At 41.8% G+C, this 27,955-nt stretch overlaps 2 protein-coding genes across 18 annotated transcripts in view; one reads left to right on the forward strand and one right to left on the reverse strand.

Moving 5' to 3' along the window:
* Positions 1 to 27,955, forward strand: part of LOC105671809 (very long chain fatty acid elongase AAEL008004-like) — a 334,136-nt gene that overhangs the window by 196,431 nt on the left and 109,750 nt on the right. For 15 of the 16 annotated variants that reach the window (XM_067356999.1, XM_067356996.1, XM_067356997.1 and 12 more), the window contains 2 exons: positions 7,777 to 7,900; positions 19,190 to 19,290. The gene's annotated coding sequence lies outside the window, so the exon portion shown is untranslated. The remainder of the gene's footprint in view (positions 1 to 7,776; positions 7,901 to 19,189; positions 19,291 to 27,955) is intronic. The other variant, XM_067357004.1, reaches the window with a different exon arrangement.
* The window catches only part of LOC105671805 (uncharacterized), a 252,615-nt gene that overhangs the window by 171,194 nt on the left and 53,466 nt on the right, over positions 1 to 27,955 (reverse strand). The window contains exon 2 of one of the 2 annotated variants that reach the window (XM_012366255.2): positions 27,499 to 27,576. The exons of the other annotated variant lie outside the window; for it this stretch is intronic. The gene's annotated coding sequence lies outside the window, so the exon portion shown is untranslated. The remainder of the gene's footprint in view (positions 1 to 27,498; positions 27,577 to 27,955) is intronic. 2 annotated transcript variants of the gene reach the window in all.

The raw sequence follows: 27,955 nt of genomic DNA on the forward strand, positions 1-27,955 counted from the left end.
CATTACATTTGTTAATGCAATTTTCAACAATATACACATTTTTTTTCGAGCGCTTACTTGATTAAAAGTATATATATAAATAATTGTTTTATTGTTAGTTTTGTTGAAAAAGCTATAATAATAGAAAATACATACGAAATATAAATAAAACTTACAAATCGTTGAAAATGGGTTTTCTATTAAAATCGGCGGCAATGTCCAATTATTGACCATTGCAAACCTATTACACAGGTAAATTTGATTTCTTCTGAAGAAATATAGGTCGGCAAATATATAACGAAGTACACACACTTGGATAGGCAAGCAGATACAAACGCAGAAATTGCCCCAATTTGAGCCTCATAAATCCTGAAAAGCAATAACTGTCTCGCGACCAATTAACTATGCGGTCGCTGCCATTGATTTTGTGGTTAAATCATAGAAAGAGATTAATTAAGGTCATTTCAAGTATATAAAAGTGATCAGGTCAATGATTAAGAATTATATGATTTTTCGCGCTTCATTGTTTAATTATCTATCAGAAATTTAACGCCCTATTTTATTTTTCTGTAATTATCGGTTTTAAGGACAAATGTCCAGTGAAATATTTCAAACGCTCAACAATAATTCAATAGTAGAAAAGCTTGTTTTGATCGAAGTAAAATTGAAATTTTCAATATGTAACTTACAGTTGCTAATTTTTTGGTTTTATTTTGTCTAAAATTGTAACAGCTGGTTTGATGAGAAAAATAAGTTTTGTCATTCATGCCACGGAACTAAAATACTGAAAAAAAGAGTCAGTGTTATAAACAGATATGTAAATTTCACTGTACAGTACGTACGAGGTTTACAACGGAACGTCGCGATAAGACATGTCAAATTTTTCTTCAGAGTGGTTGCGCAGAACAATACTTCCGTGATACACTTCGTTACTTCAATTGACGTATCTATCATCTAACCAAACATGCAATCTTCTCTTTCCGGGCGCATGTATATATGTGTGCACCGGGAAACGCGGCGCGGGAACCCTCGTGAGATTAGAGCGACACACGGAATCGATTAATTCGCAACATGCCCGTCGTGTCGTAACGAGAGCAGGAATGCGGACTGGTCATCGTGACTTTGAGAAACTCTCCGGCCGCGATCGATGATGGAAAACGAGACCGTCGACAGCGTTTTTTCTTTTTTTTTTTACGGACAGGGAGACCACCCTGTCTCTGAGGGCTCGGTCGAATCAATTAAAAGCTCGCGGGCCGACTAAAATTTATGCGGGAAAAATTAACAAGTCAGATGTTTCCCTTTCCCGCTCTCCGGCCGTTTCCTCGCGTCGTCGCTCTCGTTTCTGCGCGTGGCCGCGGCTCGAGGATATTAAATTAACGACAATAATGAGATGATCGCCCAGCTTCGCAAATTCCATCCTCGTCCTCCTCTAAAATCCTTTAAAGCGCTTCAAGGCCTTCCAAAGGTCGCGTCGCACGAGAACCGTCCGCCGATCGATTCCTTTTAAATGTTGCGTCCGTGCCTTTTTCCAGCATGCTTCCTAACTTCGAGCAACGAAGTATGCGACTAATTCATTAATAATATTTAACTCGCGTGCGCACGTATGCGCGCAGACGCGCGGGACGTATCCCGTTAGCGAAACTTCCCGTCGCGAAGTTCCCAAGTTTGTAAATGAGAATTTCGCAAACTTTTGTAATAACCGGTAAACGTTTCATAATAACGGCCGTGAATTGAGTGCATATAGAAAGACACAAATCGGCTCTTTTGCTACTTACTACTGCCGTGTCGTCGCCAGCTACTTATTCGCTCGCGCGTCTAACGTTCGTAATAGCTTCGTAATAGCTACGGCGTCGCGCGGCCGATTCCGCGATCCCGAAGTTCTTATTCCCGAATAAACAGGTAGCGATACCCGGGCGCAATTAAAAGTAAAATAGCGCGGAGGATTGGAAGGGACGAGCAATTTGTACGGTAGTATTGGCACTGCGAACTTAATCCCGCTCGGCAAAGTACACGGGGCGAACACGGCTCTCTCTCCGCCGATATCGGTCAGAGTAATTAATCAGTGCCATATGGTAAGCCCGAACGTCGACGGCCCGACGACGGCGGAGCAATTAATAACGTTTCCATTATCAATCGTGCGTAGTAACCGCGATGTTTTAACTTTCCCGCCGACGACGAGTTTGCAGTCGCGGAGAAACGCCGTTAATAACTCTTTCTTATCGATCGCTCTTCGATGGAACTTCCACCGAGTCTGCAGGCGGACTCTAGAGGTGCGGAGGTAACCTTCCGCTAACATAAGTCCTCTTAACTATACAGTAAGTCCTCGGCGATTTACATACCTAATTCATTTCGCGTCTATAAATTGCACGATTTGCATAAATCAAAGAATCCTGCAATTATGAGGTAAACGTTCTTACAACCGATACACAAGATGCTCCGACAGATCCACAATCTTTGTAATAATAATATCGCAGCAAAAATCGAATCTGTATAAAATATTTTAAATAATTACTTCTAACAGAATTTTTATCTTTCCAACGGAATTTTTATGTATGTGAAAGAGTAAAATTAACTTCATACATATTCTACATTTAATACTAAATGTGTTCGTGTAATTCCGACTCTCATTTACCCAACGAAAAGGGCACAAAATGTTATCATATAGAAATAATTACACGGCAATAATTAAACTAAATGTGAGACACTATTGCAAGCTTGATTACAAGAAAATCTCCTTGTGTATAATATGTAAATAATCTAAGGTAATTACTTGGAGAACACTTAACTCTCCGTCCCCCCATTCGACAAAACTCGAATCAGGTTTAAGTGATCGATAATCGGTCACGCGACAACGATGTGTATTCTTACTGCTGAAGAATGTATAATTCCAATTCCGTGGGAAATCTAAATTGCGTCATAATACATGCGACTTTGTGATATACATCGACGTATGTAGAGCAATTTTTAATTATTTAATAAAATACCAGGCGACTGCAAAAAGCAAATATTTTCTTTGCGTTGTCACGCATATGGGAATGTCAAGAGAAAGTGGAAAGGAGCCGCAACGAAAACTTTATTTTGTATATGCGCCACATCAAACGTGCGCGAGTAAATTAATACGGTTGAGAAAATATAAACGATTAGGGAGCATTCCAATTACAATAATGCAGCGATGGCACAAACGCGCGTGCACGCATACGCATACGGACACGCAACCGGGAGGAGCAAAAGGGAGACCCTTACCGTATGTAATCAGACACAATTGTGGATTTGTGCCGCCTCGCGCGGTAATTAGTGCTGAAAATTCGCGTCGGAATTACCAGGGCCATAAAATATAGCTGCTTTATGGCATAAAAGCTAATTAGTGGCACGTGCTCGCGGCAACGAGACGCGCAGGATACAATTAGTAACGAATCGCGGCAGCTGCGTCGACTGAGGAAAATACAGCGAGCGCCGACGGGAAAAATATGTAAATGTTTGGAAAAACAAATTATCCCGAACAAATTGTCCAGTAGCGATTTGGTAATTGCCATTTTATTAGCATGAATATCAAGAGCCACGGCGCGCCGTACTTGGTGAATAAAGCTGCAACGAAATCGTTGTTTAACATCGGAATTGTTCATAACTCCTATAATACCGAAACGCCGAATACTAAAAAATATTACAAGGTGCTGGAAAGAATTTAAAGTATTAATAAAGCGCTACAGCACGTAAGAAAGTTATGTTAATGAATGCAATAAGAATATTGTTTGCGGACAATAACTTGCCAGTACATACACATATTGCTTATAAAATTTGAATTATAAAATAACTTTTGCAAAGAATATATTAACTGATCCTTTTGGAAAATAATCAAGTATATCGGAGACAAATATTTCGCGAAGTTTCCTAGTAATTTTTTAATCCCAATTAATAGCGAGAATCATGTTCGAAAAACTTCACGGAAAGAAGATAAATGATTCGTGTCAGTTGGCGGAAGTTACATTTGCATGTTGTACGCAGAGATCGGTGTCTTGAAAGGTTATCGTATTATCTACTTCGTTAGCGGAATAATTGGATTTGCGGTTAGACAATATCCTGGCACGATCCCAGGAGTGTGCGGCCACGCGCGTTTTTAGTATCATACCCGTATCGTGATTAGCAGTAGCTAATAAATATTCGCCGATGAATATATTGACAGCTCACCGCGAAATAGAAGGTAAGAGCGGGGAGAACAGGGAATGGAGAAGTGGAAAGGGAAAGGGAGATGTAACAGAGAGTTATTGTAAGAGGCGAGAGAATGAAATTCACCGAGCTTCATATCGCGGTCGTTACTTTTCACCCCTTAGAATTTATTCTCCTCTTTCTCGTATGCGTTTTTCGTGGATTGCACGGAAAGAGAGAAGGAAATGGAACGGCGGAGGAAACATGACAGATAGAGAAACCGAGGGAGAGAATACGCGAGGAACGAGAGACGGGAGGAAGAGGTGCGGGATCAAAGAGGGAAGGATAAAGAGAGAAACTCTCCGGCAGGCGTGAGAGTGCACGCGGCGGAGGAGGAAAAAGAAATGTGGAGAAGAGAAGAAGGATAGAGAAACGCGATGGGGGTAAAAGTGAAGGAGAGCAAAATGGGCGAAGGAGAGGGATGCGAGAGCGTGAGTCGGAATCGGTGCCGTGAGGGATTTCGAAGAAGGCAATATTTCAATCGACGTCAGATTTATCGACCTCCCACGCCGCCCGGCTACACGAAATGGCCAGCGCGCACGTGTTACGTGCCACTTCGCGAAGTGGTCTCATGCCTCTCGCGGCTACCTGGCTGTCCGTCTGATCGCCATCTGCGTTCCGCCTGTCAATGCGCCGCTATACGCGTATCTCATCCTCATGAGTATCTCATTTCAATGATTGAGCGCGGGGCGGCTCCTCCATCGCGGTGGGACCGCTTTGACCGCTCATTCCGATCATCGCGCGGATATACGTCATATTTAACCAATGTCAAATTTGCTACCTACCCTACCCTCTCCGCGATCTGTCATAAACAAATGGAGATTTAATACTTTGCCACGGAGCCAACGACACAATATGCGTCGAGACAAATATTGAAAAGTTTGAGTGTAGGGCGCCCTTTCTCAACTTTGCTTTGTCCCGTAAGAACTGAATTTGACACGCCTGGTCTACAGAAAGGTCTACCGTTGGCCATATCGACCAGATGCTAGTTGTTTACTACTTTCTAACTCCAATATATTTTGATCTATGTTTACGGGAACGTATAAATAAAGTGTAACGCACTGTTACTTTAGATGTGGAATTTAAAATATATAAATTATATGTTTTATTTAAGTGAAAAAATATGTCTCAAAAAACAAGAAATTGTTAATTGTAAAAATTAACTCAGTAATATGTTTGCCAAGGTCTTGTTTATTAATCATAACTGTTGAACAATATACTATTTAAATATTTTATATATAAATAGATTGCTCTCTTAAAAAATAAAAAAATTGTTAATTATAAGAATTGACGAAAACAGAATGATTATAAAATGATACAAATTGGTCATTTTGTCAATGCAATCGTAAAAGAGTATTAAGTAATTTTCCAAGGCTATCTGAATCACGCTTGCGACCGATAATTCGGTGATACACTCGCCGAGTTCCTGTTTATTAATCACAACTGTTGAACAATACGGAAGTTGGGCTACTGCACGCTGTAGTTTCACCTTTGGAGCTTACAGTTCGGCTCAATGTAAAGCTGGGATAAAATTCACCCCGTAACGTTACTCTCTCGTAACAATTGCAGATAGCACCGCGTACACACGCTGGCAAGATTATTGTTATAGTTATTATTATCGCCGTACCGCGTTACGATAATCCGCATACCTACATATTTGGTTTCTAAGCGTTCTAGAATCCCTCAGCATGCTAAGCAGGCGAATTTCGTCTCCAGCAAGTTTGTGAGCAGTTTCCGCCGCTTTCGTTTCACGATCGTTTAACGAGGCCAACGATAGTGTCGTGTGCAAATTTACTGTGCATATTTGGATCGACGATTGTATAATATTACATCTGTCGCACCGTCCATTTTCGACTTATTTGACCGATATCAACCGCGCGATACAAGCGGCACGGTGAGACGGCGGACGAGACGACGACGTCTGACAATGGCGAAAAAATCGGAAAACAAAAGTCCACAGGCAACACACGGACGGAATCTATTTGATCGCACAGCGCGTTCGAGTATGTGGATTGGGTTGTTGCACATAAGAGGTTGCTCGGGGCGTTATGGGATTCTGCGATAGAGGCGACGGAGGAGAGACGTACGTAAGGAGCGAGGGGGAGAAAGAAGAGGAGGAGGAGGAGGAGGAGGAGAGCACGAAAACCCCGGGACGCCGGGGACGAGAGCGGCGAGGGTGAAACGAGGGAAGAACCGCGATGCTCCGGATTGGCACGAAGGGTTGAGGCTGCTGGCTGCGCTTCGGCAACTTGGCGGGGTTCGGCGAGGCATTGAAATTGCAAATGCGCATTATGGATATTTCCCTATAGAGGGTCGAATACCTCTCCCGGTCTCTTACCGCGCCTCTCGCTCTTTCTCATTCCGCCGCCCCTTATCGCGAAACATCTCTTCCTTTCTCTCGCCTTTGCGCTAGCTCTTGCTCTCTTTCGCCTCTTCGCTCTTTCACTCCTTACACGCATCAGTTCGCGTTCTCTCGCGTTCCCTCTCGCTCTCTCCCTCTCACACATCGCATTTCGTTCCGCCTCACCGTTGTGCTCTCTCTCTCTCTCTCTCTCTCTCTCTCTCTCTCTCTCTCTCTCTCTCTCTCTCTCTCTCTCTCTCTCTCTCTCTCTCTCTCTCTCTCTCTCTCTCTCTCTCTCTCTCTCTCTCTCTCTCTCTCTCTCTCTCTCTCTCTCTCTCTCTCTCTCTCTCTCTCACTCCATCTTTGCTTACCCTCGTATCGTTCCTGTACACCTTCACGAGTTTCTTTTTCCTTCTCGCGGCTCTCCCTTCCGCGGAATCTTGCGCACTCGTCGTTCTCTCTCTCTCTCGCACAAAACGGGAAACGCACGCTGGAAAGCGCATACGCAGTCACTCTCATTTCCACCATGTGCCATTCCTGCCTATCTCACTGACATTCCCACTGCGTACGTGGATTGTTTCCTTTTCCTTTTCGTTCTATCGTTCACCCCCGCGGAACACTCCGTTATAAGTCCCCTTTTTTTTTTTCGATTTTCCGCTCTGCTCTTTCCCTTTGTCTCATCCTACCTTTATCTTTCCATCTCTTCCATCTCTTTTCCCCATTTCTCTCCGTATTTCATTTAACTACAGAGAACGCATTCTCGTTACGCGCATCACATTACGAGTGACATCCCGAAGCCGCATCCGATTCACGCATTGCGAACCTTGGATATTCCATCAACTTCGCGCTATCTTCGCCACCTTTACGCTATCCTCGCCGCCTTCATTCACCCTCATGCTTCCTCTCGCACCTGCCTATATCTTTTGACGCGTCTATGACAGTGGTTCGCAATTTTTCTGATATCTCTCTGCATTAATTTTAAAAATTATTTACAGATAAAATTATTGCAAGCGATATTTATGTTTTTCAATTGTCAAAAGATGGTTGTAATTTTCAATAATTCCAGCCATAGAGTATTTTGTATATTGCAATCTTCTCCAAAATCACTTATATTAGAGCTGAATAATATAATATAATTGAAAAAATTGATACAATAAATGATTGATAAGGAATTATAATATAATATAGCAATTAACACTCGTTTGAGAAATTAAGAAAATTTAATCAAAACGATAAATTTTTTTCTTTTGCAGTAATCATGCCCGATATGACTTCTGTGAGACGACGATGAGCCAATTTGAGCGTCACTGACGCGTCTCGTAACTCGCATAGGATTCCGAGGGGTAAAATCGACGTTGGAAACGTAGGGGCGAATAGGTAAGTGAATCTGTTACATAGGTTCGGCAGGGGTTCGGATTGCTTTGGGCGATTCCCTCCTCCTTCGATTCAACACCCCATTGCGCTCCCAGTCACCATTGTACATTCGTAGTCGCTGCTTATCCTATCGCAGGTATATTCACCCCCGCTCCTTTTGTAGTATCGCCATGTAGTTACATGGAAATCAAAGCGAAACTCGAATCGAACTAACATTATTGCTATTCAATAAAACACTCACCGACTTGATTGACTTTTTTGAGAATCGCTCGTCTTCCAACGAGTCGATCAGTTTGCATCTCGCTCGAGGATAAACGTGGTTTAATTCTAAAAGAACGCGAGACAAATTTTGAACAAGTTGGATTATATAACAGATACATGTACATATACGAGTACATACGTTTCCCCATACATTTTATTTAGCTACATAAATTGTACCCAAAGTTTAATGTGGAGCGAAGGGACTTTTGTATTTAAGCCTCGGAATAGTGTACTCGTAAATAACCACCGTAATAAATTGTTCGTATTTATATATATAACATAAAGTAGTCTCTCAACCTGCAGAATATTAATTAAAAAAACCTGCAGAGCATTAATTAATGTCTTTAATTTCATAGAAGATTCAAAAATTCAAGATTATTAATGTAAATAATTTATAATGAATAATGCAACTGTGCAAAAAAGTATTTTGATTCTACAATTGCGCGCTGAAATAATTTGAAAATAATATTGCCGTCTTCTATTAAATAAAAAATTTTTTAATAAACATTTTACAGAGACTAAACATTCTCGGCATGTATGATACATATATATTGGCAGTTTATATAATCATATATAACAATAAAACGTGAAACATAATATAATATTACCGTATATGTATATTTTCTATCACTTTCATTATTTTTTTTTCTTTAATTCTTGGAAATGTATTTTTGCGCACATTTCTCCCGTGTAAAGCAACACATTTTCGCTCTTACCGTTAAATTCAGTCGGGATTGTATTGTACATTGTAAATCAGATAAAATGTGAAAAATATGAATAAACCTTCTAATGAAAAATATTGAATCACATATCGTGACCTCGGTTCATATTCGGCTAAATGTGAAACATAAAGCGTAATTATATATATTTCACGAATTTTAATTAGTGCCCAATAAATGTCCGTTACGTAAAGCGTAAATTTTAGCGCAAATTTCCATCCGGGACAATTCTACACATTTAGACTGCTTACTTTACACAAAGTTTATCAAAATCAAATAAAAAGCACAAAAGAATGAAAATTTTTTTCATTTTTTTTATTTATCAAAAATTTATGCTGTAAATAAAAGAACCGGCGGACGCTTGGTCGCGTGAAATCGATCGTTGGTCAGATCCCCGACCTCGGAAAACTGCAAAAATCAGTAATATGGGGTTTTTCGTTGCAAAAGCGCCCCGTCACGCTGGAGCCGCACACATATACATAGTATTATTTATTTTGTAAACAACTCCGCAACATCCGCGGCCGAGCGTGAAAGTGAGGCTAGTTTATTTCGTTTCCGTTTGTCCCGCACCAATTCAATTTCGGAATAAAAAAAAGCGCCGTGGGTTAAGTGACAATCCCCCGTGTGGCTTCCCGGTTTTTTTTTATATTTGCTTCATTTTAGAAAAATCATGACTCGGCACACGTAAAAAAAACATTCTTTATTTGTACAAAGTACTCTCGATTACAAAATGGAAATTTAATAAACACTTTGCTCTTAAATTTATTCAATGTGAAAAAGATATGCGCACACGTAATGTAGCGACAAAGAAGAAGATTATTTATTAAATTAGAGTGAATGCATCTGGATAATAATGAATATTCGATAAGTAATTTAAGGCATTTTGGCAGGGATGGAAACACATATCTAAATGAAGTACTCAGAAAAGTAGTGTAAATTATCTTTCTACAGTAAGAAATAAAAAATTAAAACAATAGCTCTCATTGTGAAAATTTTTTTATGATATTAACAAAAAGAATTTTTAGTTTAATATCATTTCAGATTTATGTTGTTTGATATACAGAAAAATTCGACGACACATAAAGAAATTTGTGTTATTTTTACTCAAATACAGAAATAATTATTACGGCTCAAATATAAAAGTTATCGTCTAGATTTAAATCATGCTGTGCATGTTTTGTAAAGAATTATTATCGGTTTATAGATTTTTATATGTTAGTCATAATGTACTTTGTATAATGCTTTTTTATATAAGAGTTCGCGCAAAAGTGACTGTTGCAGCCATCGTAAGAACTCGTCAGCGTTGTTTTTAACATTATATACATTTTATTAATTTTTTTTCTCGCATAGACCGTCTTGCAGGACAAGGGTCTCTTCGAGCGTAACCAATTCGGGAAGATTTAATCAACCGAGCGAGCATCGTGCCTCAGATCGGTTCGTTAACCTTAGTTTAATTTTAAAACACGGTGCGAAGCATTAAGGCCATTTTTTGCGAGCGATTTGCACTCGCGCCTGGCTGATTGAAGAGCGCGAAAACAAAACGAATAGAAGATACAGAAAAGAACGAGATGAAAAATGCCAGCAAAACGCTTTCTATCGCACGCTAGTTGTTTGTTGCATAATTTGTATCGAGAAGTCGACACTTAACGCCGCTTCAACGAATTACATGTAAAAAATATTATATATATTCAGAAAATTACATAGTATCATTTAAAGTAAATTTCACAAAAATTTAAGAACTTATTCAGCCATAAGCGTTTTTTATCTTTAATATTTCACATTTATAACTGTGTCCATCAAATCGCCGATGACATACATTTCAAAGTACAAAGGCACATATATATAGAAGCAAAAATGTCAGATATAAATAACGATTGATGCAAAAATATATCACAAGTCATGATAGAGATTGATTATATTTTTCGTCCGCAGATTACTGCCGATAATTCTCAAGAACCTTTACAGCCATTCGTCAGCCTCGATTTTCGTCGGCCGCGTATACCTTCATCCGTGTCCTCCACCGACCTCTATTTACTTTTATTCCCTCCATTATTCGAGCTTTTACTATGCCGCCGATAGAGGCAGGGGCTGCTCGATAATACACACTTTTATTTTCATTCCCACGCCCGAGTGGCTCGCTCTCTCGAAGCAGTAGCAGCGGCAGCAAGCCGATATACCACTTGTTCTTTTCACGTCATTTTTAACGAACGGATATGATATCCCCGTAGTCTTGCTATAATGCAGAATAATCAATACCGGGGCCATCGCACGGCCGTGTGCCGACATGTCGATGGATAGGATATTAAAAGTTTGACGTTTCGTTATCGATGGCTTCCATAAGCCAGTGACTAGTTGACTCACGACTAGTTGGTGCGGTCGTTAAAAATGTGAAAGAAAGTTGCATTACTATCACAATGTATGTACTCAGTATGAATAGTTGACCACGTTTTGTATTAAAGTTACTGTAAAAAAAAATGCTACGAGAATAGTGATGAAAATGATTTCGATGAGCCGCAAATTTAATCGTGTGAACACGGTAACTTTAATTGCATTAAGCATGCGGTAAAATTTTATTTGTCGTTAAACAAATAGAACAATGTATTGGAAAAACTAACAGTATCTGAAATTTACTTTTACAACGACAAAAATTAATAAAAAACCTTTGGCAATCCATATTTTTAATTCTCCATAAATTTAGTTTTGTTGCACGAGAAGCATAGTTCCGATCGGAATTGTTTAATTTTATAGGTCGGGAAAAAAGAGAAATATGGTCCTATAAAATTTATTGGCGCAAAGTTTTTTCAAATAAAAAAAGACCATTTAAGCAACTTGATGTAAAATGACAATCTTTATTTAACAGTCTAAAAATTAACGATTCTAATTTCTGCATAAATTTAAAATAATAATTACAAAAATAAATAATAAAATATATGATATAATATATAATCGCCAATATAAGCAAGTAAAAATTACAAGATTGATAAACAACACGGTGTTAAAAATTTTGTGTAAAGAAGTTTCATGGGGGGAGAGAGAAAGACAGAGAAATAGGTTTTCTCGCGCTCTATAAAGTTCCCATCAAACAGAATGTTTTAATAAGGCTCGTAAGTAGCATTCGATGTGTCAGAGTATAAGACCTAGGGAAGATGAAATGCACAGCTGTGCGTAAAAGGGATGAAAGGGAAGGAAACGAGTATAAAAGGGAGGCCGCTGCGCGGAAAAGCGGGACAGCTAGATAGCGCTGTGTATATACGTGTGTGTATGTGTGTGTGTGTGTGTGTGTGGCAGCCACGCACACCGAAAACTCGAGTTCACCAGCAGCGAGAGGCGGCTGTAAAAGTACGATGGTAACTGCAATAGCGGAGTGAGTAATGCGATAAGTTTTCAGAACTCATGCAAATCGTGTCAATGATTAATCACGATAAATCGGAGACTCGCCTCGCCCGTCGTAAGAGAGAGGAGTTGTTTAAATAGAGACCTATTTAACCGTCAAGTAGTTGGATTCAAAGTGGTTCTTACGATGTTACGTCTAAATGTTACCGGCCTATTTAATGGCTTCTTTTAATCAGCTATTAAATATTTAAATATTATTTTTGGCACTGCTCTGATTAATGTGTCCAATAAAATATTACGTAGTATAAAATATGCACGAACTGTGAAATAAATGTAGACTAGATTAATTATTTTCTCGCTTTATGTTTTAAAAAAAAAAAAAAATACTTATACGCTTAAATGTATACAAATAACTCACAAGTAGAACGATAAGAATGGAATAATTTTTCTTTTAATGATTTCCGGCATTTGCTTGTTATCCAGAAAGATCAAACATCACGATTTCACAATTAAATCAAGAACTTTTTAACAAACGTTTTTTATAACGAGTTTATAATCGATTGACTCGTTTTAGCTCGTCGAACATCTAAAATGAGGTTAGCGAGTGTTTCCTGATCCGCCACAAATCGGGACAAAGTGGTTTGTGCATCGACGACATAAGTCAGTAGGGGATTATGAAAGAGCCACTACGTATGTGGATATCAAAGTAAAATCGGGTCAAATTGTTCAGTTGCGCCGTGCAACTGGCACGCTGTGCCGTCCCGCCTCATAACTTTACACTGTAATTGCCGTCGCTTGCCGGCAAAGCGTGCAGGTGAAGTTTCCGTCATGCCGTAATAATGACGCTGACTGGCTGAGGTGTTATTGCAACGCCCATGAAATTAGCTCTGCGAAAATCTCTGCAGCGCGCGATGCGCGTTTCACCGAAACCGCGAGTGTCCGTGAAATCGAGCCCGCCGCCCTAACGGCGCCGTAATGGCGAACGCGCTTGTACACGATCAAAGTAAAGCTCCTTTTGTTACTTTGCGAGTCTCCGCTCTCGCTTTGTGTCTCCCGTTTGTAATTTTATGCTCTCTGAAAATTACTTTGCGTACACTCCAACGTATACAGCGTGTGCGATCAGTATTCCGGATATTGGCGGATCGGCTCGTTAATCGGTAATTTTCTTCGGCCCTGCGAGACGGCATATCATACGTCATTAATCAAATGCGTCGCGCGAGTAACGAGAGGATACGAATAGATCTGTCGTTTGTCGCACTGTAAGTTCTTACGCGAAAATGGTAATTCAAGAGTTGAAATCGTCCTTGCGACATCTCGGGATCGCTTCGCTGATACTTCGCGAGTGTTTGTGTGTGTGTGTGTGTGTGTGCCGGCCGCACACGCACACGGATTACGCGGCGCCGGGTATGTTTGTGTGTGAGGCATCATCCCGGTATCCGTCAAATAACCGTGCACTCGAATACACAAACAGGCATTCGATTCGTGCCGTAGATAGGGGTAGTTACAGGAATCTATTGTGCTCTCGAGAGGTCGCGCGAGAGGGTCTGCGGGGGGGGGGGGGCGAAACGAGGGGGGGAAACGGGAAAGGACGGGGCGATTCGACAGAGTGGTGGGGCGCAGCGCGCGCGGGAAAGGGAAAGGGCAGGCGGTGGAAAGCGTCTGGATGAATGGCGACGGTGTTGCTGGTAGTAGTGGTGGCTTTTAGCTGGGCGCATTCAACCGCGAGGGTTAGCCGGGGGTATGGTATTAACGCATCCACATGCGGTACACAAGGGGCGGAGGATGCGTTCGTTTCGCAAAATCGGCTATAAAACGTATTGCCTACGGTGAACGTCGCGACGGTGGTACTCGTTTAATGTGCTTTATCGCCGGTGGCCGACGGAGTTATTTCTTGTAGCATTCGACAATCCGCAGGCGCGTGGCGAATCTGTTCGAAGACTCGAAAATGCCGGGAAGATTGCGGGTATTGAATAGCCCGTCTCTGATTTATCTAGTCGCATTTGAAATGCACGCGACGCGGCTAAATTGAGAATCGCGTGGCAATTCGAAAAAAAGATATTTATTACAAATAAATCGTCGTCCATATTACGTTCATTCTGATGAAATATAAAATCAGTCGTTAATACCGTATGTTACTTTCTAAATATACGTATTTTTTACACCACTGCTGCTAACAAAGAATTCATTGTAAGATTATCCCTTTTTAGCAAACGTGAAAAGCGTTTGCTGCAAAATATAAGCATTTATTTTTCATTATTTTGAAATATAGAAATAAACCTAAATTGAAATTCTGATTAAATTTACTGAATATAACTATGTTAATATTATATTAAATTAAATAATTAAAATTCTCTCTCCAATTTTTGTTGAAATAAAGTGTAGCAAAAATTAGCAACATTTTTTCCATCAAAAAGACTCTTTAACATATAATTTATAATATAAAATATCTCTATGTGTTAGAACAACCATCATTTATCTTATTTCAACTCCACCTTGCTTGCATCTGAAGGGTCATACACTTAGAATCGCCCGTGCTATTCATCAGTGTCATTATACGGAGTCGCTCCGCATGGCGAAAACAAAAGTTTGAGAAAAATCACGATGTTAATTTTTCACTGATTGAAATAGTTATCATCTGTCCGATGGGATTATCGCAAAGTCGTCTGATGTATTTATCAGTTTACATTTATACCGATTTGCATTCGCCCCGTGGACGCGACCGTTATCATAAATCTCTCATTAAATCCTTTTCACGAAGTTACGCATGTTGTTTAGACACGAAAGAACACAGATATCAAATGGTATGCACTCGCGTAACGACGCAACGCTTTCATTTAGATAACAAAGAGAACGGGATTGCCCGTCGTCCATATACCGCGGACGCAGGGGTGTCCAGGGGTGGAAAATAATCAAGCGGAGTGTGCATGGGTTGGGAGAGGATGAGCTACGCCGGGCCGCCGACTCTGAAATATGTTATACGCCGTAGGACGCCGCACTGGCGGCGCGGCCGTGTTTGTTTAATTCGGTTTAACGCATTCGGAGGGTGGGTCTCTCGCATCCACTGAAAGCGCCGTCGTCTCGTCCCGCTTTCACTCCTGACGTTCAGCGTTGCGGAACCGAGACCGTGCCTCCTTGAGGGATAGGTTGGTTAGGGTCTCCTCCCTTCGCCATCCATTCTTCCCCACAGATACCGACGATAGTGTAAAATAGATATGATTAAGGGGACGGTGAAACGCGACCGAGAATTTGCGGGCTCCGGCAAGCTTAATCATATAAGTTTGGCGATGATGGATTCACCGGGGATCCGCTGAAAGGGAGTTTCTTATTTCTTCCGGCTGCCGCGACGAGAAGTGCGAGCATAAAATCGCGATTAAATCCCGAAATGATTTTCGACCGGGCGCGGAAGCACGTTATGTACGAATAAAATTAGCGCATTGCGTTTATCGGGATTAGCAAAAATGTTCATTCGCAAAAATCATTTTCACAAAAGCGCGATTAAGCGTTCGTCATGCGGAACACTTTTCCCCATTGTGCGAATTGCAGTGTAGTGCGGGATCATGCCTTCCGCAGTTTCCAGCGTATCCTTCAGCCCGGACATTAATTATACTCTCACGCGCGGATCATTTCACCTCTCGTCTCATGATTCAACACAATGCAACGCAACGCAACACTCGCAACACTCGCGTGTTTGCTCGCGTAATAATCGTGTTAATAATCTGGTCGTGAGCGAGCCGTGAGCGAGACGGACGCGCGAGGGGGCGCGCGGCGGCAACGGCGGCGCCGGGGGAGTTGGTGTGTGTTTCATCGGGACTTAGGAATCAAATATTTGCACGACTCCAGCTTCGCTTCGGTTTACACGGCGAAGCTCGCGAATCCTAAATACTCAGCATTTACCTCGACTCGTCTCGACGGAAAACGTGATGGGGTGGCGGGGGAGCGTTCCGCTGGAGCGTCGAACGGTGTGCGAGTGACGGGTCTGGTTACGCGAATGCCGCGAGAGGGTTAATTTGTCGGCGCCGCACGTTCGGCGCAGATTCGAAAATCGCAAGCCGCGCGCGATTACGCCGGGCGTGTGGCGCGTCAAAATAGCTCTGAATCAGCGGTCATTAGAGCCGGTGCGCGCGGCCCTTATTATTGCGAGTTAAATCGTCCAAGCGTTTATCGTTTGTAAAGAGTCGCTGTGAGTCCCTAATTGGCCCCTCGCATGATCATCGTGCGAATGGAATGCACGGGCAAGTTCGAGGCTGAGAAATCAAGACGCCGGGAGGATTCCGCCTACTCTCAATTTCCGCTTGCGAGAGGAATAATTGGAGACGATCAATTCGCAAAGGACATACATGATCTTGTTTTAAGAAAATTAATTTTGTTATAAAAATATTCAGATTGTCTAATTGATATTCAAATATTGAATTATCACAAAATCAAGATATTTCTGATTTGAAAAATCTCGAGATTTATAATATTTTTGATAAAAAAGCGTGTCAGAAAATTGCGAAAGATTTTCCTTCTCGAATTTTCTTATTTACTTATCTTTTCTCAAACGATTGATTTATTGATTGTATTGAATGCTAAATTGCGCCATTGTTCCTTTGTTCCTTTATCATAAAATTCGCACGTGAGATTGCTTTTCAGTGTCATTTTTAAATGCAAAGATACGATCGTCTTAGCCGTCCTTATCGGCTCGGTTCGATAGGACTAGCACTTAACTCACCGCGCGCATCGTCGATATCCGGATGCTCTTATCCGCTTCAAACGCACACAGCGATTTGGCGCATCCGGATTTGGCCACCTACGTCTAACCTACATACGTAGATACATGATGGATGCTCTTCCATCCGAGTGTCCGAGCGTCGCGCATGTGAGATGTATTCCAACAGCTGTTGCCGTCGAAAGTGCGAAAATATGCTCTCAGACGTGATAAAAATGTAAAAAAAAAGTACGCAATATCATCGCGGAAAAAACTAGTCTCTGAATTTCTAACTTCTGCCGAATCTAGGCCAAGGAGCCTGTTAATCGGCCCTTCTCTCGCCCAATTTACAATGCCCAATCGTCTCTGTTCTCTCCGAATTGCTATTGATTCGATGTCCCTCGGTCTTGTTTGTGGCTCGTATCTGTGTCTGTATGTACGTCCGCAGGCTTATCGTGAAACGCGCGGCACTTCATGAACATCTTAGTCCTAAATGCGGCGCTCTGCGAAGCTTCCATTTGTATCTGTCTCCTTGTCGCGAAAAGCGGCGAACTGACTATTAAGCCACTTGCGATAATTTTCTAGCAATCTGATTCGGAAGATCTGAACATATTGCTGATTATCTTACTGCTTTTAACTTTTGTTACTTACCACAAATAAATTGTGTAAACGCATAAAAATGTTGAGAAATTTGGCTCTATATTTCTCGACAGCTAAAGAGAGCTTAATTTGAGCTTTCGGCGTGACGAGACAGCACGGTGAGTCAGCGTAAATCATTCGCATCGACATGAGACAATAATCCGTCGCGTGTTTCTTAGCGGTGGATTGGCATCGTGACAAATTGGCACGTATACGAGTGACTATCTGTATCAAACGGATGAACGCTCGCAACGGGCGGAATACGTACGAGAGCCGTCCGTCCGTTCGTTCGCAGAAGCGCGCCTATGACATTAATACATCATCGATTGTCCTATAAACGTACACGCCCGGAGTGTCGCGCGGAGTGTTGCTGATATTCAGTCCGCTCCAGTCGTTCCAGTCATTATGCACCGATGCAAGCCCGCCTATTAGATACCGTTTCTCCGCAGTAGAAGCCCGTTCGTGGTGGTTCGTGGTTACCTTCGGCCCTCACATCGCGTGTGTACAGCCACGTTCGAATACACACGCGCATACAATACGTACCGACCGTGTGCGAGGAAACGGTCGTTATTACGACATTATGTAGATAATAGCACGAACAAATACGAGCCGCGTATAGATGGTCGTAGATGGAGGGAGTATTTTGGAAATTTTGTCCGCCAAACCGACATTAATCAGCAGATAATGATCGATAATACGTAAAATTCTTGTTTATAATTTAAGAAATGACTACGGAGGTATTTAATATAAAAAATTTTAAACTAGCGATAAATAATGACTTTTCTTCTAAAATTTTCAACAGGAAGACTCCAAATTGCTCGAGCAACCCTTAGATGAATAGTAGCTCGCTAGATATGGAACGCTCTGCATAAAGTTCTTAAATTATATGAATACTTCCTTATCACAGAAACTTGCACAATGCGATAAAACAGGTGCTTCGCGATAATATTCGGTGTTGATTCTTGTTCCGAAGTTTCATAATATATTCTTCATTGTGTATGCATGCTTATTATCTTTGTCATATTTTTTTAATCGTGTCTTCGATCACATTTTTCGACGGACTTTTATTTATTATTTGCATTATTATTCCAAATGATGAAATACACGACGACTTACAAATCGAATTTAGGGAAAGGTAACGTCAACAGTATCTCTAGTCTCGGATCGACGTTATACGACTTCGCGAAATCGACAGGAAAATCCGCAGTTTATTTATATTGAGAGATACGTCGCTGGTGAGTAAGGGAGGATTAGAGAAGTCACAAATCACGGAATTGAACAGATTAAAATGGACATTCTGGGAAAGCGAAGATATGAGAATCGACCCGTTGTGCATACACCCGCGATCTCGCTTTTTTTTGTCACTTTTTCGGCGACACAAAAACGCTTTTCACTAAATTCATATTTTTGAAGATTTTAAATATACCGAATTTAATATTTTTGCACGCATATTTGTTTATACATGGCAATTTAGAAATTGCTGATTTTCACTCGGTCCATCAAAATCAGCTTAATCATGAATATATTTTGATGTCGCAAATTAATATTTCGATAATTTTTTGAATCCATATATTTCAAAATTGCTTTTATCGCAAATAAATATTGTTTTAACAACATTTTTGTCATGATAAATATTTTTCGTAATGTTTCCAGAGAATCTACCGGTTTTATTTGGATATTCATGTCACAAAGAGAGAAGAATAAAATCAACAGAGGCCTGCATTCCTCCGATATGATCACCAAGTGCGAATCCGGTAAGTTTGAATCTCGTCGGTTGATTTATAGCGACCGATAGCAGTACGAAATACGAAACTCGGGCGTGAGACGAGCGCGATCCGTAAGGCAAACCCGTACGATCTAGACGCGACGTCCCCGGCAAGATCCGTTCTCTCGCCCGATACTGCCGGTAAAGTTTCAAATTGGCCCTGGTCGGCTAGAGGAGACGAACCTCGGGAGACAGCGCGCGTTCGTGGCGCGATTCACATCAAATAGACTCTAAATAGAGAAGGCGACCACGATTACGAGCGGCGGGACAGGAGAGAAACGAGAGTATATAACGGTTTCCGTTGCGGGCTGAATTTCTCCATTAGCCACCCTATATCCGCGGCGGAGCTAGCTCGGAGGCACGTAAGCGTTCGGCGCACGCGTGCAGACGTGCGTACGTTTCGCGTCTCCTATGTGTGTATAGATATGCACAAATACAAATACCAGGTTATCGTGTGTACGCCCGCACACACTCGCACACACGCACACATACACACATACGCGTACACAATGGAAGTGTGTGTATACAATTTGCAAATGCACACGCGGTCCGAGACGCGCGCGTAGACGAACGGGGGACACAAATCACCGGTGTAGAGAGGGACAACATCGAGGGGAGGTGCTTCCATAACATACGCGCGTAATTGAATCGATGAATGCGTGTGCGGCGTTATTGTGTGACGTTATATAACCAAATGCAATAAAAACCGTCCAAAATATTTTACGTGCCGGAGTACGATAATTTTCTTCATTCGAGAGACAATCGAGATTATATGTTAATAATAATGTTTTGTTGATACATCAAACGGCTGGTAATTAACAATTTAATGAGAACATATTGTAAAAAAAAAAAATGCTTAAAAATGTAACAAATAAAACAGACAGATGAAAATCTGTATGATAGAAGAAAGAAATAACTTTTCGAATGAAAAGCGAATGACAGCAATTTGTAACGACAATAATGATTGTAAGGTAGATTTCCTGTTGCTCTGAAGTATAAAAATGATTAAAGAGCATAATTAGATAAACAGGTACTTTTCATATTAATGGAACAATAGATTGTATATATTATATTATACATATATGTCAGAAATTGATCTGGAGTTGGTCGGCGGTAGGAATTGTAAATCTAGGACAAGCCTATATATGTTCAAATAATATGCATGTAATATGTAATATATATATTGCATGTAATGTGCATTTCACTAATATGTTAACTAATATCCTGCCTGCGAGTTGCGCGCCACATAGTTATCATCCATACAGGCGCGACGGTATGTATACAATTTGCAAATGCAGACGCAATTCGATACATGCACATAGACGGATCTGCGACACAAATCACCGCGGACATTGATGGGAAGTGGTCGCACCTAATTAATCGAAACAAAAAGAGAAAGCCGGTCAAAGCTTCTTCCAATCCATGTGATTAAATCACACATGTCAAAATATCTTTGACAACACGCGACCCCAGCCCTGCACTTTTCCGAATAGAAAACGCCATTGTATTAAGAAATGCGTTTTCATCAGCACTGCGTTACTGCGTTACGGTATTTAGCGCGATCGTCCTTGTGTAAATTGCGGTAAGCAATATAACTGATTACATTTACGCGACTGACACATTTCAAATAATAAGCTGCATAAGTGCAGTAACAAGTGCATTTATGGAAAGGCAGACCCTCACTCAACATTACCAGTACTTTTTTATTATGTCGTTGTAGTTAACTAGATTATGTTAATAACGCAGCATGAGTCCACACAACTCGCGTACTTAGAGTGTGCCAACAATTTTCCGCGAGCTTTCGCGATGCCCAATGAAACATTTTTCTCTTCGCAAATATTTCCATTTCGCATATAACAACTAAATGCTTTCAGCGTTGGTATTTTCTCAAGTAGATCAAGAATTTTGTTTCTCAGGGCGTGAATGAGAGAGCGAGAGAGAGAGAGGACTTTTTGTCTCTTGAATTCTTTCCAAACTTACTGCGTTTCCGAATTTGCCGATTAAACTGCTGAATGTCATTCTAAAAATTCACAAATTAGATGTGATATTTAGATTGAAAAATATTTTAATTGGAAAAAGTTTCGATCAAAAATTGATCTTCAGAAGATATTTATATTTTTTCACGCCTTTTCTTTAACAAAAAAACATCTCATTACTTGAGCCTTGAATGTTCATAAATTTAAAACAACTATTCATACGCGTCTGCAAATCGATCGCCACGCGGAAGGAATCTTATTCGCCCATTCGGATCTCGGACGAGACAAATAGAAGTAAACTCGAGGAAGCGCTTAGGTATGAGAACTAGCCAGCCGCGAAAATTCTTCGAACGAGTTTCGGGTAGTCGAAAGGGAAACGGAGCTAAGGGGGAGGGAAATACCGCGGAGGCTCGCGCGTACGGCGCTGAGAGCTGGGCATTTTTGAAACGGGCGTTCGCGTGACTAGGTTGGTCGATGGTTCGGCGTCGCGCGCGCCAGAGAGAGAGAGAGAGAGAGAGAGAGAGAGAGAGAGAGAGAGAAAGAGAGAGAGAGAAAGAGAGAGAGAGAGAGAGAGAGAGAGAGAGAGAGAGAACAGGCAAGCTAGACGGAACGGGGTGAAAGCCAGACGAGAAAGAGAACGAGACAGCGGCAGAAAGAGGGTGGGCGTTCGGCACGGGACGGTAGGTGTTCGTTCGTTCGGCGCTCTGGTTCTGGGGGCGCAGAGAGCGTACAGGAGAAGGCTGGTGGATCGATTCAGCCGCTCGAGTCGAGTCGAGACTATGCTTCGGGGCTCCGCGCTCTGCTCTGTGGCCCCTCCACGTACGCACATGCAAACCGTATGTCCGTACACTTGCACACGCGTGCACACGTACACACGGTCTCTTTTCCAAAGATGTGCGTATGCGTGCAGAGACATCCGCGGACTGATCACCATTCCCCGGCTTGCGCGCATTCGCGAACGCGCGAAAGAGAGCAAAAGGGGAAACGGAGACGCGAATCGGAAAGAGGGCAGAAGGGTTTGGGAACTTCCGTACTTTGGACCGCGTTTGGATTTCATCGGACTCAGTTGGCTACGATTTAGCTTTAGTTGGCGCGGCTTGCGGATTTAGTATTGCTATTCGCGGTCGAGTACGGCGATGATTATGACGCTCGATGAAAAGAAGCTGTATCATCGTGAATAAAAAATTATCGCGTTTCTGTTTCGGACGAAATGAATGCAAAAGATCATTTTTTTTAAGAGATAATATTTTTGTGAGAAAAGAACTGTTGTAAATTGCAAGTATCGAATTATTATATTTTTCCGAATTAAAATATCTACATTTTTATTACACGCGTGCGCATTTAACTAATGAACAGTTTCGCCCGAAAATTAATGAACTTAGAATTATGATGGTCCTCTGCCAAATCAACAATTTTATTGCAATCCAACAATATTGCAATAAAATTGACAAAACATTTGATTTTTAATAATATAATGATATTAAACCTGATTAAATTTAATCAAAATAGATTGGAATTTAGCTGAATTTTAACCTCACACGTGTTTGCACGTATGTTGGATGTCCTATTATTATTACGAAATTCGATAAAAATAAAATCGTGAACCACATTTTGTTGAATGCCAGTATTTGTTTTTTTTTTTTATATTTCAATAATTGTGTTAATGAAAATAGTATCGTCATCCTCGTAATTGTTTGAAATTGCTACGCGATTGTAATATATATTGTACTGACATCACACGACGTAATAATATTTCAAACACTGTTCACAACGTAGAGTTTTAAACGCTATTCTTGACTCTCGCAGAATTCTGAAAGATTTAATTACGCGTGAAATGCAGTTCTGGTAGCATCCTCGAAAATACAGTCGGCGAGTTCGTGTCCCCGGCAGTTCGTTAGAAAAATTACAGACTACGTCCCAGAATAGTAAAGGACCAGAATGTTTAATATCTTCCGACTGTAAAATACATTTCGCGAAATACCGTCGCAAAGTAATGAGCGCAACGCCCGTTACGCTCTGTTTTGGGCGGCCACCGCTTATTATGAATGTTCGTTCCACTGTGTGTTTCATTAGCATCAACCGCAACGTTTTATTACTACTTGCGCTTAAGCATCTCGCAATTTACCCTAGCCGCGCGGGCGCGTGCGCGAAACTTTTAATTAATAAAACATTACGCCGGGATTGCAACGCCTATGCCAGATAAACGAATTTCGCCAATCCGCGTGCGCGTTTCCGATTAAGCCGGTTGCCAAGTTTACACGGTCGCAACTACAGGCACTGCGCGGATTGCGCTACGTGTATGCACGGTGCACGCGCGCATGAGACGATGTCGCGAAAGAAATATTTTCTTTCACGTTACGCTGATCTCTCTTGAAATGCCTACCTCGTCCATTACTCCTTTCTCATCATGCTTTTCAGACATTTCATTTTTCATATATTTCCGCTTTTCATCTGCGATCGCAACATATTACGCGACACGAGATGGATCGGTCTCCAGTTATCAGCAGAAAAACATATAAGAGACGAATGAAAAATGCGAAGGGAGTCGAACCACGAAAACGCACTGCAGCGAGGAAAGAACCAAAACAAATGCGAGATCGATAATGAGCGCCGCGTTCGTTATTCCGATATACTTGCTCGGTATAATTTTCATAAGAATCTGACGCACAGCTTGCGCACACACCAACACACACCAACACACACACACACACACACACACACACACACGCGCGCGCGCGCGCGCGCGCGCGCGCGTGGGATGTTCACTCCCTCAATTTACGCGTACGGGCGTTCACACGAATCGACCCGTGTGTATGCGCGCCACCCGCCTGGTACATATGCTTGAATGCGCGCACGCACGCACGTATGTACGCACGCACGAGCGTGGAAACGGAGCGGGATGCGAGCGCGGGTGGTGTAGCACGGGGGCGGGAGAGGGATGAAGATAGAGAGGCGAACGTACTATACGATCTCTCGCCTCTGTAAGCGCTTCTGTCAACTATACGTCGCTGCACCGGGGGCGCACAGCCGCATTGCTCGCGCGCTGCAGTCAGCCTCTCCGCATCCCCCTGGCGCCCCTCCGGGCCGTCGGAGGTCGCAGCCACCGCGGCGCGATTGTGTGTTCCGCGGTACATGCCGTTTGTCACCATTCAAGACGCTGACGCCGAATGCCGAGCGAGTTTCGCCACGAGTCGACGGCGAGAGAGGATTCTCCATCGAGGCCTGCCGGCGGGGAGGCAAGGGGACGCGGGACGCTCGCGCGTTTGCGGAAGACGACGCTGGCATTGCGCCGCTACGGCGCGATTCGGCGGCGACGGCGGTCGGCGTGCGAATTTTCATATCACGGGATATCATTTCGCAGTCGTTTGCGGGAAGTCACGACTGTTTTGACGATCGCGTTATTACAAATAAATTGTCGTTCATACGCCGTGCAATTACGCGTTCTTGTCATAATTTGTTCCTGCGTTAATATTGCGTTTCTTTTATTTATTTCTTTTCGATGGACACTAAATATTATTCCGTACTCCGTTGCGGACGCGGTTAATTTCAGTTTCCTTTTTTGTCCACGGACATGTAACTCGGGCTATGATCTAAAGAGGAAATGCAAATCGTGAGCGAAATTAAGTAAATCAAGATAATTAGGTCGCGTCTATGTCTTTCTTTTATACACGGCTATTAGCATAAATTTACATTTTAGATGCAAGTTCGAACGCAGTAAAATTAAGCTTGTAGCAGCTAAATGGAGTTCGAGCTGCGTAAAACACGCTCTAACAATTACGCTCACAAATAAGAATCATCTCGTTCATTTGTACTAATTCCGCAAATCGATTAATATAATAAAACGAACAAAATATTGGCAACGGTATATATGCAATGTGTAAAAATTTTGCGGCTGGCTGTTTTGAATAACTTTCCTAACAAAAACTTAATTAAATGCCACATTTAATCGCAGTTCAGATACAGAGATCTACGAACCAAGAGCTTCAGAATTTTTAAGGGAACTTTTAAAAAGCAGTAACAGTTGGTTCTTTGTCCCGAGGACATGCACGTAAGTCGGGGGAAACAAAGGATATAGCCGAATCCAATAGAGTCCTTTCGTCCGCATCGTGCGCGGTGTGATTACGCTGTATCTTGTGAAATCAACAAGATTATCCATTGACGAAAGCGGACCATCTGCGCATTGTTCAGGCGTAGATGATATATAGAGTAGTCTTGTGATAGCCGCGATAATCCTCATTGTTTAAGCGTGATACAAGAAATGTTATCCCCGTATTAACGTGATATTTTTTAAATATTAGCTAACATTAATTATAGTTATCTCATTATCAACGGTAATCCGAGTTACTAATTAATATTTATAAATGGAATATTAATTAATATAAAGAGTGGATCAAACATTTTTTAATGATATATTTCTCTGCTTTATATTTCAAATAGGTTTCCACAAATCATGAAATTTTAGTTCTTTACTTCTTAATATTTTATATCGTAAATACAAAACCTTTTGAAAATATTTCCCAACACAGACCTGTAGTTTCCTTGCGATAAAAAAGAACAATAGAAACGAGAGCCGTCCAAGCATGCAATAATTAAAATCTTCGATCAATCGCTCGTGCTAATCGGACCGCGAACGGTTCATTTGCATTTCTCCCCTTCGATCTTCGTCAACGTAGTCCGTCGCGAACAACGCTCTCGCAACAAGTGTGCGTCTGTCCGAAAAAATCCGATTACTGCTGGTAATGCGACTTACGCTCGAAGCCGATAGAAACGCGTCGTCTACGCGAGCCGGTATAATCCTCAGGGCCGAAATTTTTGGACCGATCGGCCCGCGGCGAGCCGAGTCGTAACCGAATTTCGGCACAGCTCCCGCCGCTGCTTTGCACGGTACCTTCCGCCTCATCGATATTCTATTAATATTTCAATATTCCCGGCCAGCTGCTTCAGACACGAGACAATATCTACGGCAAGTATGCATCTGTCGGTCCGCGATGCAACGGTGCGACGGAACACGTCCGTCATGTGCAATAACGTAAGATGGCCCCGCGGCTTTACGACGGCGGGCGACACGTTTCTCTCTCCCGATCGCGCGTTATGCGCTCGGCTGAAAGTGCGCTCCGATTTCGACGATAGTGTCAGCACGGCATTGATCGCGGGGCGAAACGAACGCGCGTTTTCCCGCATTGCGCAATCCCTTTTTTTTCGGCACGAAAAATCACGGAGACTTAAAGAGCGGAATTTTGACCGTTGATATTCGAAAGATTAATGCGAAATAGTTGTTTGTTTGAAAAATAGCGGGCGGCTGTTTCTAGTTTTACCGGCGATAGATCAGGAGTAAAAATGCATTTTTCTGCATTGCATATTCTTTTTTCGAACGGAAAATCATGGAGATTTCAAGAGCGGAGTTTTAACTGTCGACGCGCGTATATAATATGCGAAAGAATAATGTGAAACGGTTGTTTGTTTGAAAATGCGAATGGTTATTTCTAGTTTCGTCGGTGAAGCTAGATCAGAAGTCAAAACACGTTTTTCCGCGCGATAAAAGATGAAATCAATATGACTCGAGCTTGCAAAATCTTCCACAAAATTAAATAATGTAATATAATCTATTTCTAGTTTCATAAACGCAGCTACGAGTGAAAACCACGTTTTTTTCTCTCTCTTTCGCGCGAACAGAAACCAGTATGACTTGAGAATAGACCTCCACCGTCGGATCGGAAACTGAAACACGTTTTTCCGCCTTGCGCGCGCCTTTCGCGCGGAAATCGGTATAAGCGTGGAATGGCGTATTTGACGTCGGTGCTCGTGAAAAATGTAGAAAATAATTTCTCCCACGACGAAACGACCATTCTTAGTTCGCGATCCTTGCGACAATTCCTCTTTTCATCGGCATGATAGATACCGGTATCGCCGGAGTGTTTTTAAAGCGAGACAGCATTTTGTATAACTTTATTACGTTTATTATGAACTTCGCTAACTGCATAATAGTTTCAGTGGAAACATGAATGCAATTGGAATACTATAAAATTGAAAAGCCAATCACGATGCACAAGTTTGCCTTACTGCAACAATGACAATCGATCCAATTAAAACTTAAGTACAATTCTAATTTGGAGTTGAAGCGACGTAATTAAAGTTTATACATTATGCCTTGCATTCTCGCTGCTCATAACGTGCAGCATGCAAATTGCACGTTTGCCATTACACTCTATTATTATAAATACCTGCTTCCCAACACACCAATTTGCACCGTGAATTCAATTCGTTGGACGTAACTTTCTTCCGGGGCCGGCTTTACTACACTGAAACAAAATAATGTTCCGCTCAATGTCTCGTAAATATGAATACGCGATAATATTAATTGCGCATTGCAATGTTCCGATGAATGTTTCGTAAAAGTGACATTAGTCAGATTTCCAGTTACGAATAATTAATTGCAGTCTTTCTCGAGAAGTATCTTTCTTCAATTTTTGTTTCCTTTAATTGTCGTCCATTCAGCTCCCTCGTGCCTCCGCACAATGCAATTTTGCCCATTCGACTACTTAAGGATTAAAATCGGATGAATGCATTCTGAATGACTGCAAACACTTCATTCCACTGAAGCATAACATATATATTCTGCTTCATAATGCTGCTCCCTATTCGGTGCTAACGAGGCGTAAGCAGCCGAATGAACTAGTC

Source organism: Linepithema humile, chromosome 6 (genome assembly GCF_040581485.1).
Source record: "Linepithema humile isolate Giens D197 chromosome 6, Lhum_UNIL_v1.0, whole genome shotgun sequence".
Taxonomy (NCBI): Eukaryota; Metazoa; Arthropoda; class Insecta; order Hymenoptera; family Formicidae; genus Linepithema; species Linepithema humile.